Source organism: Triturus cristatus, chromosome 5_1 (assembly GCF_964204655.1).
Source record: "Triturus cristatus chromosome 5_1, aTriCri1.1, whole genome shotgun sequence".
Classification (NCBI taxonomy): domain Eukaryota; kingdom Metazoa; phylum Chordata; class Amphibia; order Caudata; family Salamandridae; genus Triturus; species Triturus cristatus.
This window is the reverse complement of record NC_140587.1, coordinates 60,040,153-60,055,607: the sequence shown is the minus strand read 5'-3', so window position 1 is coordinate 60,055,607 and position 15,455 is coordinate 60,040,153.

Sequence of the window (15,455 nt, the reverse complement as noted above, 5' to 3'; positions counted from 1 at the left end):
AATCCCCAGAGACAGGTTGGCTGCCAGGTGGTGGGTAGAGAGATGACACCAGGATGGGTGGGAGGAGTACACCTTGACTCTTGAATAGGCCTGTGCTCTGCCACCACAAAGCCGGCGCCGCCCCCTGTGGAGCGGCTGATGTCTCTGCCCTGCTGCTGAAAGGAAAGAGCAGAGTCACCATAACAAAGTGCTCCAGAACTGGACTGAGCCAGGCCCAGGCCCCCTGGCGCTAAAGAACAAAAGAATCACGGTATAAAAGTAGGAGCCTGGCTCCTAAGAAATCAGAATCCTGTTTTACCACAAAGAACCTCTGCCCGACTAGAAGGAGAAGAAGACGCCGGAGGAGCTGGCCTGCTGCTTGCCTTGCTGAGAAAGGAGAGGAAGAGACTACTGAAAAGACTTTGCTACTTTGTGCTTTAAACATTCTCCAAGGGCTTGATCTGAGCTTGCCCCCTGAACTGAACCCCAGGACCAGTGGGTTCTCTGTGCTTTTGCTCGTCCTCCGATTCGAGCCGTGTGTGCATCCCGCTGGAAAGAGACTGCGCCCCTCATCGCCCCTCCTAGGGCCGTGACACTCAGGAGCTTGCCTGCCTCAACCCCGTGAGAGCCTCGCTCCGTCCGGAGCCGCTCTCTGTCCCCGGGCTAGGTTGCCTGCACCCCTGTCACCGCCTGCCACTGGAGCGCGCTGAATGCGCTATCACCCCTCCGGCCGGAAACCGTCCGACGACTGTGATCTACGCCGGGTCATCCAGCTGCACTGACCGTGCCCTGTGACCCCGCTTCGCTATCCCCGGACATCTCAGGCCGCGCTGCCCCCGCTGTGGAGACCCCCCTGCACCGCCGTGCTGAGGGTCGCTGGCCGCGCCTGCCTACCTGCCCACACCCGCTGATCGAGGACCCAAGACCACTTCCCAAGCTGAGAGTCGCACCGACCTGTGCCGACTCTCCACGTCACGAAAGAAGTTCCAGTATCGGGCTCGGGGCCCGCAACGCCTTATTTCCCCGTTCGCAGGAGCCGACCTCTGTAAGTACTGGAACCACAAGTAACATTTGCAAGAGACTACAAAGTATCCATTTGAAGCTACGAACAAAGAACATTTTGCCTGCTTTACACCCTGGTGGCATAGCGAAAACGTTATTGGTCTTGTGATAAGTCTGCTGAGATATATATACCTATTTTTACATAAAGAAGCGTATTTTTCTACATATCCAAGTCTGGTGTCCGTTTCTGGGGGGATTGATGTATTTACTGTGTGTGTGATTGTAAGTGCTTAACCAACAACGCCTGAGGAATCGCCTTGGCTGCTCACGCCACGCACCTAGAGGGTGAGCAAGGGTCATTCACAAGGGGTTATCCTGCGCCCTGACGTAGAGGAGAGGGTTCCTGCTTGACACAAGGGCAACCTTGCGCCAACCAGAGACCCCCAAGTCTAACACTGACCATGTCAGGGACTGTATCAGGACAGAAGTCTAGAAAATGTTGGATTTAGGTGTCATTGAACCCTCAGATAGCCCTTGGGCTAGTCCAGTGGTCCTTGTGCCAAAACCTCAGACCAGTGGTGGAAAAAGAGAGATGAGGTTTTGCGTGGACTACAGGGGTCTCAATGCAGTCACCAGGACTGATGCCCATTCAATACCAAGGGCAGATGAGCTTATAGATACTTTGGCCTCAGCCAAGTACCTTAGCACATTTGACTTGACAGCTGGCTACTGGCAGATCAGACTAGCTGATGATGCAAAGCCAATGACAGCATTTTCTACCCCTAGTGGGCACTATCAATTTGTGGTAATGCCCTTTGGTTTGAAGATTGCACCTGCCAGTTTACAAAGGTTGGTGAATACAGTTTTCACAAGTCTGGAAGCCATTAGTGCAGCATATCTAGATGATATTGCTGTCTTTAGCTCCACCTGGGAGGATCACCTGGTCCACCTAAGGAATGTTTTGGAGGCCCTGCAAAAAGCAGGCCTAACTATCAAGGCTACTAAGTGCCAGATAGGGCAGAGTTAGGTTGTGTACCTGGGCCGCAAAACACACAAGATGATGGATGGAATGTTGCACAGTGGCAAAACACTCACCCCCAGTCACAGATCTGGGTTTAATCCATCGTTATTTTGCTCACCACACCACCCCAGTTCAGACATGGTCATATGCAAATCAATCTAGGTGGAGGCCAGGTTCAACCATTGCAGAGCCAAATCCAGACCATCATGGACTGGGTTGCTCCAACTACCCAGACTCAGGTGAGAGCCTTCTTAGGCCTGACTGGGTGCTATAGGAGATTTGTCAAAGGGTATGGATCAATAGTGACACCCTTGAATTACTTAACTTCTAAGAAAATGCCCAAAAAGGTTCAGTGGACGGCTAGCTGTCAAAAGGCATTTGATGACATGAAGCAGGCCATGTGCACTGCTCCCATTCTGCAGAGTCCTGACTACTCCAAGAAGATAATTGTTCAAACTGATGCATCTGAATTGGGGGTTGGGGCTGTACTGTCACAATTGAATGAAGAAGGTCAGGATCAGCCAGTAGTTTTCATAAGCAGAAGGCTGACCCCTAGAGAGAAACTTTGGTCAGCCATTGAGAGGGAGGCCTTTGCTGTGGTTTGGGCTCTGAAGAAGTTGAGGCTATACTTGTTTGGTACTCACTTCCTTGTTCAGACAGACCATAAGTCCCTCTTACGGCTAAAACGAATGAAGGGTGAAAACCCAAAACTGCTTAGGTGGTCCATTTCCCTACAGGTGATGGACTTTACAGTGGAACATGGACCTGGGAGTATCGATGCCAATGCAGATGGACTCTCTAGGTATTTCCACTTAGAACATGAAGACTCAACTGGTCAAGATTAGTTTAATGTCCCTGCATTTGGGGGGGTTGTGTAGGAGAGTAGGATCTGCTTCACATGGGTACCCCCACTTTTTGCTGGTGTTTCACTGTTTTTCGACCTTAGTGCTAATCAGGACCACAGCCTAGCTACTTCCTCTCTAAAATAGTTTGCATGTACATTAGGTACATATCTAATTGGATACTGGAGTGCCTTATAAGCCCATAGTATATGGTATACTATGTACCTAGGGCATAGGTACCTCTGAGGCCTACCAGGGGCTGCAGCATATATTATGCCACTCCTGGGAAGCACTCCAAAATGACACCACGGCTCTGCTACTGCAACCTGGGTAAGGGTGTGCTTGCACCCCTTACTATGGTATAGGCTACCTATATCACTACCCTATACGGACCCATATAAACCTATAAGCCACTCCTATGGCAGGCCTTGACAATCCTGAAGGCAGAGTGCTTGGTTTTGTGTGAGAGGGTGCCCAAGCATGAGCTGAACCCCTCTGCAGCTTTCGGAAATACTTCCTTATGGCTGTTCTATGATACAGCCATACCATATACTCTTAAGTGCATTATAACCTTGCGGTAAATGCTAACTTTGGAATGGCTGCATCGAAACAAGTCGAGTTTAGTGTCAAACGATTTGGAATACTACCCCCCCCCCCCCCGCCAATTCTGGCGGTGGGGGTAGCATTCCATCCTTCTAGAGGGAGAGACATGTTCACACTGGTTAAACCCGGTAGGACTATCCTGAACCCTGGCATCACAAAATGGATGCCTCTGCCACTACACTGGTCTGGCCTCCTGCTGCTGACCGAAACTCTGGCAGGGGAGGCCTGGACAATAGGTTTCCTGTCGCAGGGAGGTGTAACCACCTCCCCAGACAGGCAGATGTGTATTGGGGCTGGGCGGGAGCACTCTCTGGTGCTTTGAAGTCCTGCACTGGGGGCACACTTGGTGTCCCTGTGCATAGTCCAGTTCAAACCGGTTGCAGGGGCTACTTGCCCCTGCTCTGGCGCGAAACTAAACAAAGGAAATGGGTGTAACCACCCCTCTTTCCAAGCCCACCCAAAGGTGGGGCCTTAGAGTTAGTGCATCCCCTAAACTTACTATAAGTATAGGAATCCAGTCCCGAGGACTTTAGATTACCCTGGATGACACTCTGCAAAATATATCCTGGACCTTCGATGTTCTACTTTAACTTGAAGACTGAAGAAATCTCCCTTGGGGTCTAGAAGTGACTCCCTTGCTTGGCAGGCACCAAAGAAGCAACTGACCAGTCTGCATCAGACTTCTCTAAAGCTATCCTGAGTCCACAGCAAAGCTGAGGCCCGTGGCTATCGTGGGTGACGGGAACCGTGACCCCTGGACACCGTGATCTTTTGAAGCAACACTATCTTTCTGGACGTCCTCGAAGTTGTGCTTTGGGCTCCGAGTAGCCCCAGCCTTGAGCACCTCCTGCACCGAAGATAGTTGGCCTCCACTCCACGAGTGACCCGTGGGCCAGCTTCAAGTGCGACCGCTTGAGGCTCCTTCGCGATCACTAGTCTGTTGGCTAGCAGGTCCCCACAACGGCAGCTCCTTTTCTACTTGGGCTTACCTTGTTGCTCCAGACCTGCCTTGACTTACCCTTGCAGGGTGAGTCCCTAAGACCTTGCTGGTCTGCATCGCAGTCCTTTCTCTAAATTCCAGTGACTTGCCGTTGCCAAGGCTTGTTGGGTCCGTTCTGGTCACCGACACCGCAGCACTCGACAGACTTTGTGGGACAGCTCGAATCCGGCTCGTAGACTTCGTCGACACCTCCTGGACCTCGTGGCTGAAGAGTCAAGACACCCATCAACTCACCTGAAGCACCCAACATCTTTGGGCATTGGTCCATCCTGCCCTCGGTCACTTGTAAGTGACCCAGACTCTGTCCCCTCTGCTTTCAGGTGCCTTACATCCCAGATACAGGCTTGTATCTCTCCAGACACTTCTCCTCTTCACGGCAGCAGCAGTTCCTTGCAGGCTCCCATTGAAATCGACGACGTGACCCGACACCAAAAGACACCTATGCACCCGGCTTCTCTGGGTGAGGTAACTCGAGTACTCCGGTACTCTCGTGGGTGCTAGCCCTAGAACTTCCTAAGTCCAAGAGTGTTTGGTCCTGACTCGATTAGAAGTGTCCCTAATCTTTAATTTCCAACCGCGACATTGCCCATAGAAGATAACGGGAACCCGCGGTTGTGTTTTCACACTGCATACAGTCCCTGTGGGTCCCCTGTGTCACTACCTTGGGTGGTTCCTTGGGGTCCCAGTGATTCTACAGGCTATAGGCCTAGTGTCTATCCCAGTCGTGGTTCTTATACCACTTTTTTGGTATATGGTTTGGTACACCACTAGGGCCCAAACGTGTATTTGTGCTATTACTGATGATTGCTATCTTGTAAACTAAGTACTTCGAACTCCAGTCTCATAAAGAGACTAGAGGGGTGTGTGTTAACCTAAATACATATATTTTAAATATATACCTGGTGTGGTTGTCTTTTCATTTGATCATCCAAGAGATTATAGACTGGTAAAACAAGCTGCTTTACATTCCTTCAAGACTTGGCCTGAAGGCTGCTCTCCATAGCTACCACTAGGATAGCTTTCAATAAAGGTTGTCTTTAACCTATCACCATAAGAGGTTGTTTGGACTTATACAAGGTGCCCACTAGAACTAGTGGACAGCATATATCAGGCCACCTTCTCACACTAATTACCACTTGGAAGATGATGACCTTCTAGAGGATGACGCCTCTGAACTTTTTGACAAATATGTCTTGGATTTAGACGAGGATGACCAAGAGTTTTACACTCAACCGTTGGAGGACGAACTCCCCTCCTCATCGTAAGACAATATTGTAAACCCTTTAGGCTAGAAAATGTTTTCTCCTCTTAAAATAAAGCACCCTAGAAGCTCTGAATGGTACCCTCAAGAACATGTGGGCAAATTCATAAAAAAATGACTTAGGAACCCTTTGGAAAGACATACACGTAATCTACTCAGAGCAAATGATCTAGGCCTTCCATAGAGGACAAGACCTGCAAAACTCCCAACCTTGACCCTGAGCTAATTGAATATCTCTTTTTTAACTTGGGAGGGATCCGAGAAAAGGGAATGAAAAATCCCTCAAGGGATGTCAAGATCGCCTCCTTGACATCTTGGGTCCTCTGGCCAGGATCAGTGATACAGCCGAGGAGAGCCACATCAAGGTCACACCCCTGGATATGGAAGTCATTCGAGGTTGGAGCCAAAGAGCCTTAATTTTACTGGGCAACACCAACACCAGCATCAACTCCGAAAGGAGAAGAGTGGTTCTCACAAAGATTAGTCCTAAATTGAGTGACATGGCGGACAAAGAACCCTCCCTGAACCCCAAGGGATTACTTTTTGGGGAGGACCTCATTAAATCTCTAGGTAAATACGTTTCTACCTTTACGGCCTTGGATAAGGCCCATCAAAATATGAAGAGAGTTTTTAACACTAACATTTTTGGCCGGGCCGAAAGAAGGGGACTCTCTTCCAGCCGCTTCAACCATAGGCCCTATTCAAGATCCAGAGGCTATGGAAGGGGTTACCAACCCTCGAATACCCCTCAATTTCACCCACAAAGAGGAAGAGGCACTCACTCCAGAGGGTTCAGATCATGAGGAACCCCCAGCAACAACAACTCTCAAAGTGAGTACAACAACTCTTCTTCCTTTCCCTTCTTTTTCTCCAAAGGTGGTAGGCAGACTCAAATTCTTCTATCAGAATTGGAAATTGATTACTCAAGACCCATGGGTACTAAACTCGGTGAAGGGGTTTATGATAGATTTTATAGAAATTCCTACTCAATCTTTTTTCCCCAGAGACATCACTCTCACTCTAGATCAGGAAAAATGAAAAGAGGAGGAGATATCCTCTATGCTTCAGAAAGGTGCAATAATAGAACTCCCTCTGGAGATGTTAAGATTTATAAGTTGTTAGACCTGGCACCATTGGCGCGAGTCTCCCTTCCATTTCCCCTGTGTCTCCTCTGTTTTTGCTGGTTATAGATGCTCTGGGCGCTGTGCCACTGCCATTCAGTGCCACAGCGCAAATGCTCCTTTTGTAAAGATGACATGTGAATTGGTACATCCATGATTGGCTTATTTGGTTTATCTGTTAGTCCCTAGTAGCGTGGCCCGTGTGAGCCCAGGGCTGGTAAACCGAATGCTGCTGGTGGGCCTGCAGCACTGGTTTGTGCCACCCACAGAAGCAGCTTGTAAAGTGTGTCTCAGACCTGCCACTGCAGTGTCTGCGTGCAGTCCAGAACTGCCATCTTGGCTGTGAAGTGCACCCACTTCCCAGCCCCTGAACCTTCCCTTGGCATCCTGTAAGCCACCCTTAGGATAGGGTGCATTGTATGTGTAAGGTAGGACATACTCTGATGTGTGTAACATGTCCTAGTAGTGAATTACACCCAATTTCGTTTTTCACTACTGAAAGGCTACCTGTTCTCCATAGGCCAGAATGGGAGGTTTTGGCTATTACATTCTATAGTCCTAACTGACCCCCAGAACATGGTAGAAAAACAAATTTAGTATGCCTGAGCTCAGAATATTAAAATACATCTTTTAGTGAAGGTTATTTTTATATTCTGTGTTTGAAACTACCACTTTTAGAGTATAGGTACTTTCTTGCCTAAGCCTTCCAGTGTGCTCTGCTATTATGTGTATTGGCTGTCTGGTTTTGGAGTGACAGGGCAGGCTGAGTCAGACCTAGGTTGAATAGAGTGATCTGCCTTGGAGTAAGGGGAGGGGTAGCTCCTGCACTTGAATAGGGCTGTGCCTGGCAAGGTGAATGCTGGCTCCACCTCCCACTGTGCGTCTGAAGGCAGACCCCCTCTTTCTGAAGGGAAGGATGCAGCCTGGTAAACAAAGTGCTCCAGGGCTGGGCAGAACTGGTTCTGGCTGGGTTCAGAGACTTGTGGTTCCTAAGAACAAAGGCTTTGGGGTATAAATATTTGTGCCCCAACCCCTACAATTTGCATTGCTCCTGGACAACAAGAAGAACCTCTGTCCTTGTAACTACAGGAATCTGCAGGAGAAGGACTGTCCTTGTGCTTGTGTGCTGTTTCTGGGACTGGCCTGCAGTGGTTACCACTGGACTTGGAAGAAGAGGAAAAGGACTTTGAAGGAACTTTTATTTTGTGGCTACAGCAATCACCCAAGGGCTAGAAGAGAGCTAGCCTCCTGCAGGAGTCTCAGGCACACCAGACTCCACCACCAGCCTCCGGTGTCCTCCCAGCAAGGATCTCTATCTGCAGGTGAGGCTCCTGTGAGTTCCAGGGCCTCTAGTTCTACTGCTGAGAAAAGAGGGCTGAAAATCATCGCTAACCCCCGTTAGCGAGCCGCTGCAGCTGGTGAGCGTGAGAAAAATCGTCGCTCTGCTGCCGCCGAGCGCTCACTACCGGAGATCGTCGCATCACCTGTCAGCGGGCCTGAAAGCGCTCGCTAACCCCGCAGATTATCGCATCACCCGTCAGCGGGCCTGAAAAAGCCCGCTATCCCGAAGATCGTTGCATCACCTGTCTGCGGACCTGAAAATGCCCGCTATCTCGAAGATCATCGCAGAGCCTGCCAGCGGGTCCCAAAACACCCGAGATCCCAAAGATCATCGCAGAGCCTGTCAGCGGGTCCGAAAACACTCGCTAACCCAAGGATTGTCGCATTGTTTGTTGGCGTGCCCCAAAGCGCTCGCTAACCCAGAATCATCGCACCAAGCTCATCGCAGCGCGGACGCCGAGCGTTCGCCATTTTCCCCGCATCGCATCAGGATCGTCGCTTTCTCGCGGAGCGCCATTTTCTTCTATCGCAGCAAGATCGCATACGCAACAGGCTCAGTGCATCATCCTCCCTTAGCGGCAAGGATTTTATCGCATCACCGGCTTAGCGTGAAGAAGTTGTCGCTTTCTCCTGCCCGCAACCCAGCGCATCATCCTCCCTTGCAGTAAGGATTCAACACATCGCTGGTTAGCGTGAGGAAATTTATCGCTACAACTCCTTAGCGACCTTTTTGTTGCTTTGCTACAGAATCCAGATTCCTTGTGAGTAAAAGGGTCGCAGAGACCACTGCATTGAACTGAACATCATTTTGTGCACCTTGAACTATTTTTGCAGCATTTTTAAAGTAACCCTATTTTCTTAGTATTGTGGATTTTTACTGTTATTGGTCTTGTGATTAAGTCTATATAAAAATACCTATTTTTTTATAACTCCTTGAGTGGTGTCCATTTGTAGTGTTCTTCTTTGTATTACTGTGTATGGTCATAAATGCTTCACACACTGCCTCTGAGATAAGCCTAGCTGCTTGTGCTACGTTACCACAAATTGAGCAGGGGTTATCAAAGGGTGTAGGCTGCCTACTCTGACTTAGGAAGAAGGGTCCCTACTTGGACAGTGGCCAGCCATTGCAAACTAGAGACCCCCATTTCTAACATAAGTACACTCTTCCTCATCGAGAAAAAGGACAATGGCTGGAGACCAGTTATAACCTTAAGGGAACTCAACAAATATCTTGTTTACAGACATTCCAAGATGGAAGGCATACATCTCCTGAGAGACTTAATATTAGAGGGGGACTGGCTAGTCAAATTAGACCTAAAAGACACATACTTTACTATCCCTATGGCCAAGGGCCACTAACCGTTCCTTCAATTTATATGGAAAAAACACCTTTTCCAATTCCAAGCACTCCCTTTCAGCCTGTCCTCCGCCCCATGGTGTTTCACGAAAGTGATGAGATCAATCGCCTCTTCCTTAGGAGAAAAGGGCATTCGTCTAATCATATACCTAGACGACATCCTCATTAAGTCCCAGGACCATTCTCAAATCATTCAAGACCTGAAGACCGTAATAGATCTTTTAGAAAGTCTGGGGTTCATTGTAAACAGAGAGAAATCGATATTGTCTCCTGCCAGAACCCTGGAATTCTTGGGTTTCACCGTAGATACCATGAAATGCCTTCTTTTACTCCCATTAAAGAAAAAAACCAAGATCAGGAAAGAGATAAGACACGAAAGACATAAGAGATACGACATGAAACAAGAGAATTTATCCTTGAGGGAACTAGCCAAGCTACTGGGTCTCCTTTCCTCCTCTATTCAAGCTATCTTTCTGGGCCCCCTAAACTATCGAGCTCTTCAACGGGTAAAAGCCAGAGCTCTAAGATCGGGCCTCTGGTACGGGGATCACATTTCCCTAGACCAGGAAGCCACATTAGAACTGACCTAGTGGCTACAGAACTTGGATGCTTGGAATGGCAAAGCAATTTTTGGCTCAGCACCAGAGTTTGTCTTAGAATCAGATGCGAGCCTTCATGGCTGGATGGCTGGGGAGCCTGTCTCCTCGATCAGAACACAGGCGGTGTTTGGTCAAAAGAGGAATCCTCTCACCATATAATCTACCTAGATCTGGCTGCCGGTCTATACAAGTTAATGAGTTTCAGAAATTCTCTTCAGGGCAGATCAGTCATTCTAAAGATGGACAACATGTCCGCGGTTGCCTATATAAATCGCCTGGGGGGTACCAAATCTGCAGACCTCTCGAATTTAGCCAAGAAACTTTGGATGTTCTGTGTGGAACACAAGATCTCCCTAAAAGCGAATATCTTCCAGGGAAAACAAACAAATGTGGAGATTGGAACTCAGGGTTTCTTTTGGACCACAGCGATTGGAAGCTCAACGTCTCCGTTTTCAAGTCTCCCAACAAAATATGGGGTCCTCTGGAAATAGATCTCTTTGCGAGCAGATTAACATTCCAATTGGAGAATTATTACAGCTGGATGCCCGACCCGGCTGCTCTAGCAGTGAACGCTTTTCTTCAATGCTGGAAGGGGACTAACGCATACGCCTTTCCCCCATTTGCCATGATCCAGAGAGTCCTTCAGAAGGTGAGACAACAACGATATTCAAATTTCCTAGTAAATCCCTTCTGGCCATCCCAGGCTTGGTTTTCCACTACCCTGGAGCTGGCTTGCGACCTTCCCTTCTTAATTCCATCCCGAGTGGACCTTCTTACAGACGTACACGGACAAAGTCACCCCCTAGTTCAAACAGGGATTTTGAACCTTCTTGCCTGGAGAGTGTCAGGAGATCCAATGATCTCTCAGCACTTTCGTCAACAGCTGCAACTCTCCTCACAGAGTCTTGAGCCCCAGGTACAAACTACCGGTATAACAACACATGGAAATTCTGGTTTCGTTGGTGCGTGGAAAGGAATCTGGATTCCGTGGAAGCACCTATCATTGACATAGTTAACTTCCTTGTTGAACAATTCGAAAGCGGTCTTAGCTATAGGTCTATCAATTGTTATAGATCGGCTATTTCTGCAGGACATGCTCTTGTCAATGGTAAAATGGTAGGTAAGAACGCCATAATTTGTAGAGTCCTCAAAATTATTAGACTCAGGTGACCTCCTAAACCAAGATATCAGTCTCTCTGGGATGTTAAGTTAATTCTTGATCTTTTCACTAACTGGCCTGATAATACTCTCTTGAATAGGAAAAACCTATCTATCAAGCTCGCTACACTGCTATGCCTAGTATCTTGTCGTAGGGTCTCTGATGTTAAAGCTCTTGAAATTACCAATAGATCCTACAACATGTTTGGAGTCAATTTCGAATTGTTTAGTAGAACCAAGACCATGTTTGATTCAATCTTCTATCCACGTTTTGATCTATGCAAAACACTTTGTGTAGTAGACTGTATGAAAGAGTATGACTGCAGAATGAATGCTCTTTGACCTCAAGGTGTGAATCAGTTACTTATCTCCTTAGTTAAACCTCACAAAGCTACAGCCTCTGCTTTTATTGCTAGATGGGTTAAAAGTGTTATGAATTTAACAGGTATTGACTTAAAGATGTTCCAAGCTCATTCGATTAGAGGTGCTATGGCCAGTAAATCCTTCTGGTCTGGTGGTTAGTTGGATGATATTCTTAACCCCTTCTGTGCCCATGACGAGATGGTCTCGTCATGGAGCACAGTCGCGCTGTGCCCATGACGAGACCATCTCGTCATGGGACCCACCCTTGGGGGAAGCGCTGGCGCTCCCCCCGTGATTCCTCGATTTGTCTTTTTTTTACTGGGGAGGCAGGGGAAGACCTTCCCCTGCCTCCCCCCGCCCCCCCCCCGTCCGCGTCATCAATGACGTCAGCGCGCGAGCCGCGCTGACGTCACCGGAGGCTTACCCTTTGCTCTCCGAGACGCAGGAAGCCGTTTGCTTCCTGCGCGTCGGAGAGTAAAGGTCAGTTTTGGGGCTGGGGAGGGGGTATTATTGCATCGGTGAGTTAGGTAGGGTGGGGGCACAATGTTGGGGGGGTGGAAATGTTTTTATCTAGACTCCGCTTTGTTCCTGCGCTTGGATCGTCCAAGTGCAGGTGATTTTATGTGAAATGGATCAAAAAAATAAACGCTCGTTTTCGTTTTTCTGTCGTTTTCTGTGTGAGGGGTGCTGCTAGCGTGGGATGGGGGTGGGGGTCGAAATAAAGTAAGCCTTTGGGGTTGCAAAGTGGCCAGATTGATTTTATGTGCATCCAAATACACCAGCATCACATGGTTTTCCAGTGTAGTGCTACTTTCGTTTTCTGGTCTTCCTTTGAACAGCATTGTTGTTCCCCGGGGGCAAAATAAAGTTAGACAGAGGGATTGCAAAGTGGCCAGATTGATTTCTTTTACATCTTGTGATCGGTGGGTGCTGGTAGGGGGGTGAAACAAAATAAGTCAGAGGGGTTGCAAAGTGCCCTGTTTTTTTTTTTTAGTATGCAAATACACCAGCATCACAGAGTTTGCCAGTGAAGTGCTACTTTCGTTTACTCGTGTAACGTTGAAGAGCATTGTTGTTCCCAGGGGGGTGAAATAAAGTGAGACAGAGGGGTTGCAAAGTGGCCAGATTGATTTTATTTGCTTCCAAGTACACCAGCATCAGAGTTTGCCAGTGAAGTGCTACTTTCGTTTACTCGTCTAACTTTGAACAGCATTGTTGTTCCCAGGGGGGGCGAAATAAAGTAAGACAGAGGGGTTGCAAAGTGGCCAGATTGATTTTATTTGCTTCCAAGTACACCAGCATCAGAGTTTGCCAGTGAAGTGCTACTTTCGTTTTCTCGTCTTCCTTTGAACAGTATTGTTGTTCCCAGGGGGGGCTAAATAAAGTAAGACAGAGGGGTTGCAAAGTGGCCAGATTGATTTTATTTGAATCCAAGTACACCAGCATCAGAGTTTGCCAGTGCAGTGCGACTTTCGTTTTCTCGTCTAACTTTGAGCAGCATTGTTGTTCCCAGGGGGGGGGGGCAAAATAAAGTAAGACAGAGGGGTTGCAAAGTGGCCAGATTGATTTTATTTGCATCCAAGTACACCAGCATCAGAGTTTGCCAGTGAAGTGCTTCTTTCGTTTTCTTGTCTTCCTTTGAACAGTATTGTTGTTCCCAGGGGGGGCGAAATAAAGTAAGACAGAGGGGTTGCAAAGTGGCCAGATTGATTTTATTAGCATCCAAGTACACCAGCATCAGAGTTTGCCAGTGAAGTTCTACTTTCGTTTTCTCGTCTAACTTTGAACAGCATTGTTGTACCAAGGGGGGGCGAAAGAAAGTAAGACAGAGGGGTTGCAAAGTGGCCAGATTGATTTTATTTGCATCCAAGTACACCAGCATCAGAGTTTGCCAGTGTATTGCTACTTTCGTTTTCTCGTCTTCCTTTGAACAGTATTGTTGTTCCCAGGGGGGGGCGAAATAAAGTAAGACAGAGGGGTTGCCAAGTGGCCAGATTGTTTTTATTTCCATCCAAGTACACCAGCATCAGAGTTTGCCAGTGAAGTGCTTCTTTCGTTTTCTCATCTAACTTTGAACAGCATTGTTGTTCCCAGGGGGGGCGAAATAAAGTAAGACAGAGGGGTTGCAAAGTGGCCAGATTGATTTCATTTGCATCCAAGTACACCAGCATCAGAGTTTGCCAGTGTATTGCTACTTTCGTTTTCTCGTCTTCCTTTGAACAGCATTGTTGTTTCCAGGGTGGGAGAGTGTACTATTTCTGGAGGTACTGCAATACCTGGTTGATGGGTGAATTGGAAAACACAATGTGCACCATGGTTCTGTGTTTATGGATGTGGTCTACCATACTGCTTATGTTTTGTAAGGATGTAAGCAATGGACAGTGAAACGGTTCCCTTCAGGTCCCTCTAGTCATGTCCATAACTTTTCCGGTGAAACCACTCGCTGATTTCTGAATAGTTAGTGAGAGATCGTTTAGGTAACCATGTTGTTTCTGCTTACATTTCACATGCTTTGCATTCCCTAGGAGTGTTTTGTTTTTTTTAGGCAGCGTATTACTCTTATCAAGTGCATAATTTGAATTGAGCCACATCCAAGTGTTTATAGCGGGCACAATTAGGTTATAGCTGAAGGCAGTGCGAGTTTCTCTCAGTGGGCAAGTATGGCGTTCAGTGGGGATGTGGCACTATGGCCGGAGCTGTTGAATTTGGAAATGGGGAACCGGGTTCAGCATTCATGACCAGTCCACCACACCACTGTACTGAGGGAGCACATTCCCATGCTACACCGTAGAAGGCCCTACTAGACCTTAGAAGGCTTGATGTCTTAGCACAAGCAGGTGTACTGTAGTGGTGTCAACTTGCAAAAGAGTACAAAGTACAAGTAGAGGTATAAAAGTGCAATAAATGAGACTTCCTTCACACAATAGAGAGGGTGTGAACTAAGTTTGGAAGTGTCGAGGAGGAGCTTAGCGCGTGATCAAGATGGCCGCGTGAGCCTAGAGCTCCCGGGACCCTCGCTCCCTCCGGCAGCTATCCTGTCTATTATCCTGCTTTTGATGCCCGGAATATTGGAGGGGAGCTGTTGCTGAGGCGAGAGCCGTTGTCCGGATCGAAATCGCCCACCGGAGACCGAAGTTGTACTGCCTGGAAGTTTGTGGCCTACTCCCCGCACGGTGCCCGGGACTTGCGTTGGCACAGTGCCCGTGCACTAATTGAACAACAGCGGCCGGGCTGGGGAAGAGTTGGCGGAGGGAAGGTGTTTTCACTTTCACTTTCACTTTCGCCTTCCAGTCTCCACAGTGCCCGGGACGGGGCGTGCGTAGTGCCAGCCACTGGTTGCAGGGTTGTTTACTCTGTATGGGCAAGGAGATTGTCTACACGGCAGATTGCGATGTCGACCAAATCGGACGCCGAAAAACAGAAGCCCAAGAGTACCAGGCGGGGCAGCTACACCCAGACTAACAACATGGACCGTTATGCCCATCAGAAGGGGTCTCCGAGCGGGTCGGGCCCGATACTGGAGGCCTCGAAGGACGCGACACCTCCCTCCACAGAACTAACCCTGCAAGATATCATGGGGGCCATCGAAGGGATGAAGTCCTCGATTGGGCAACAATTTGAGACCCTGGCACATAAAGTGGATGCCATATCGATTGACGTCAATCTGGTTCGGGCAGACCTGGGGAAAACTAATGAGCGGGTCCAGTCCTTGGACCTCAAGACTGCCGGCCTCCTGGGCGACGTCTCCGGCCTTCAGCAGGAAGTCCGTACCCTGCGGACGGCAAATGATCACTTTGCCCGACGGTTG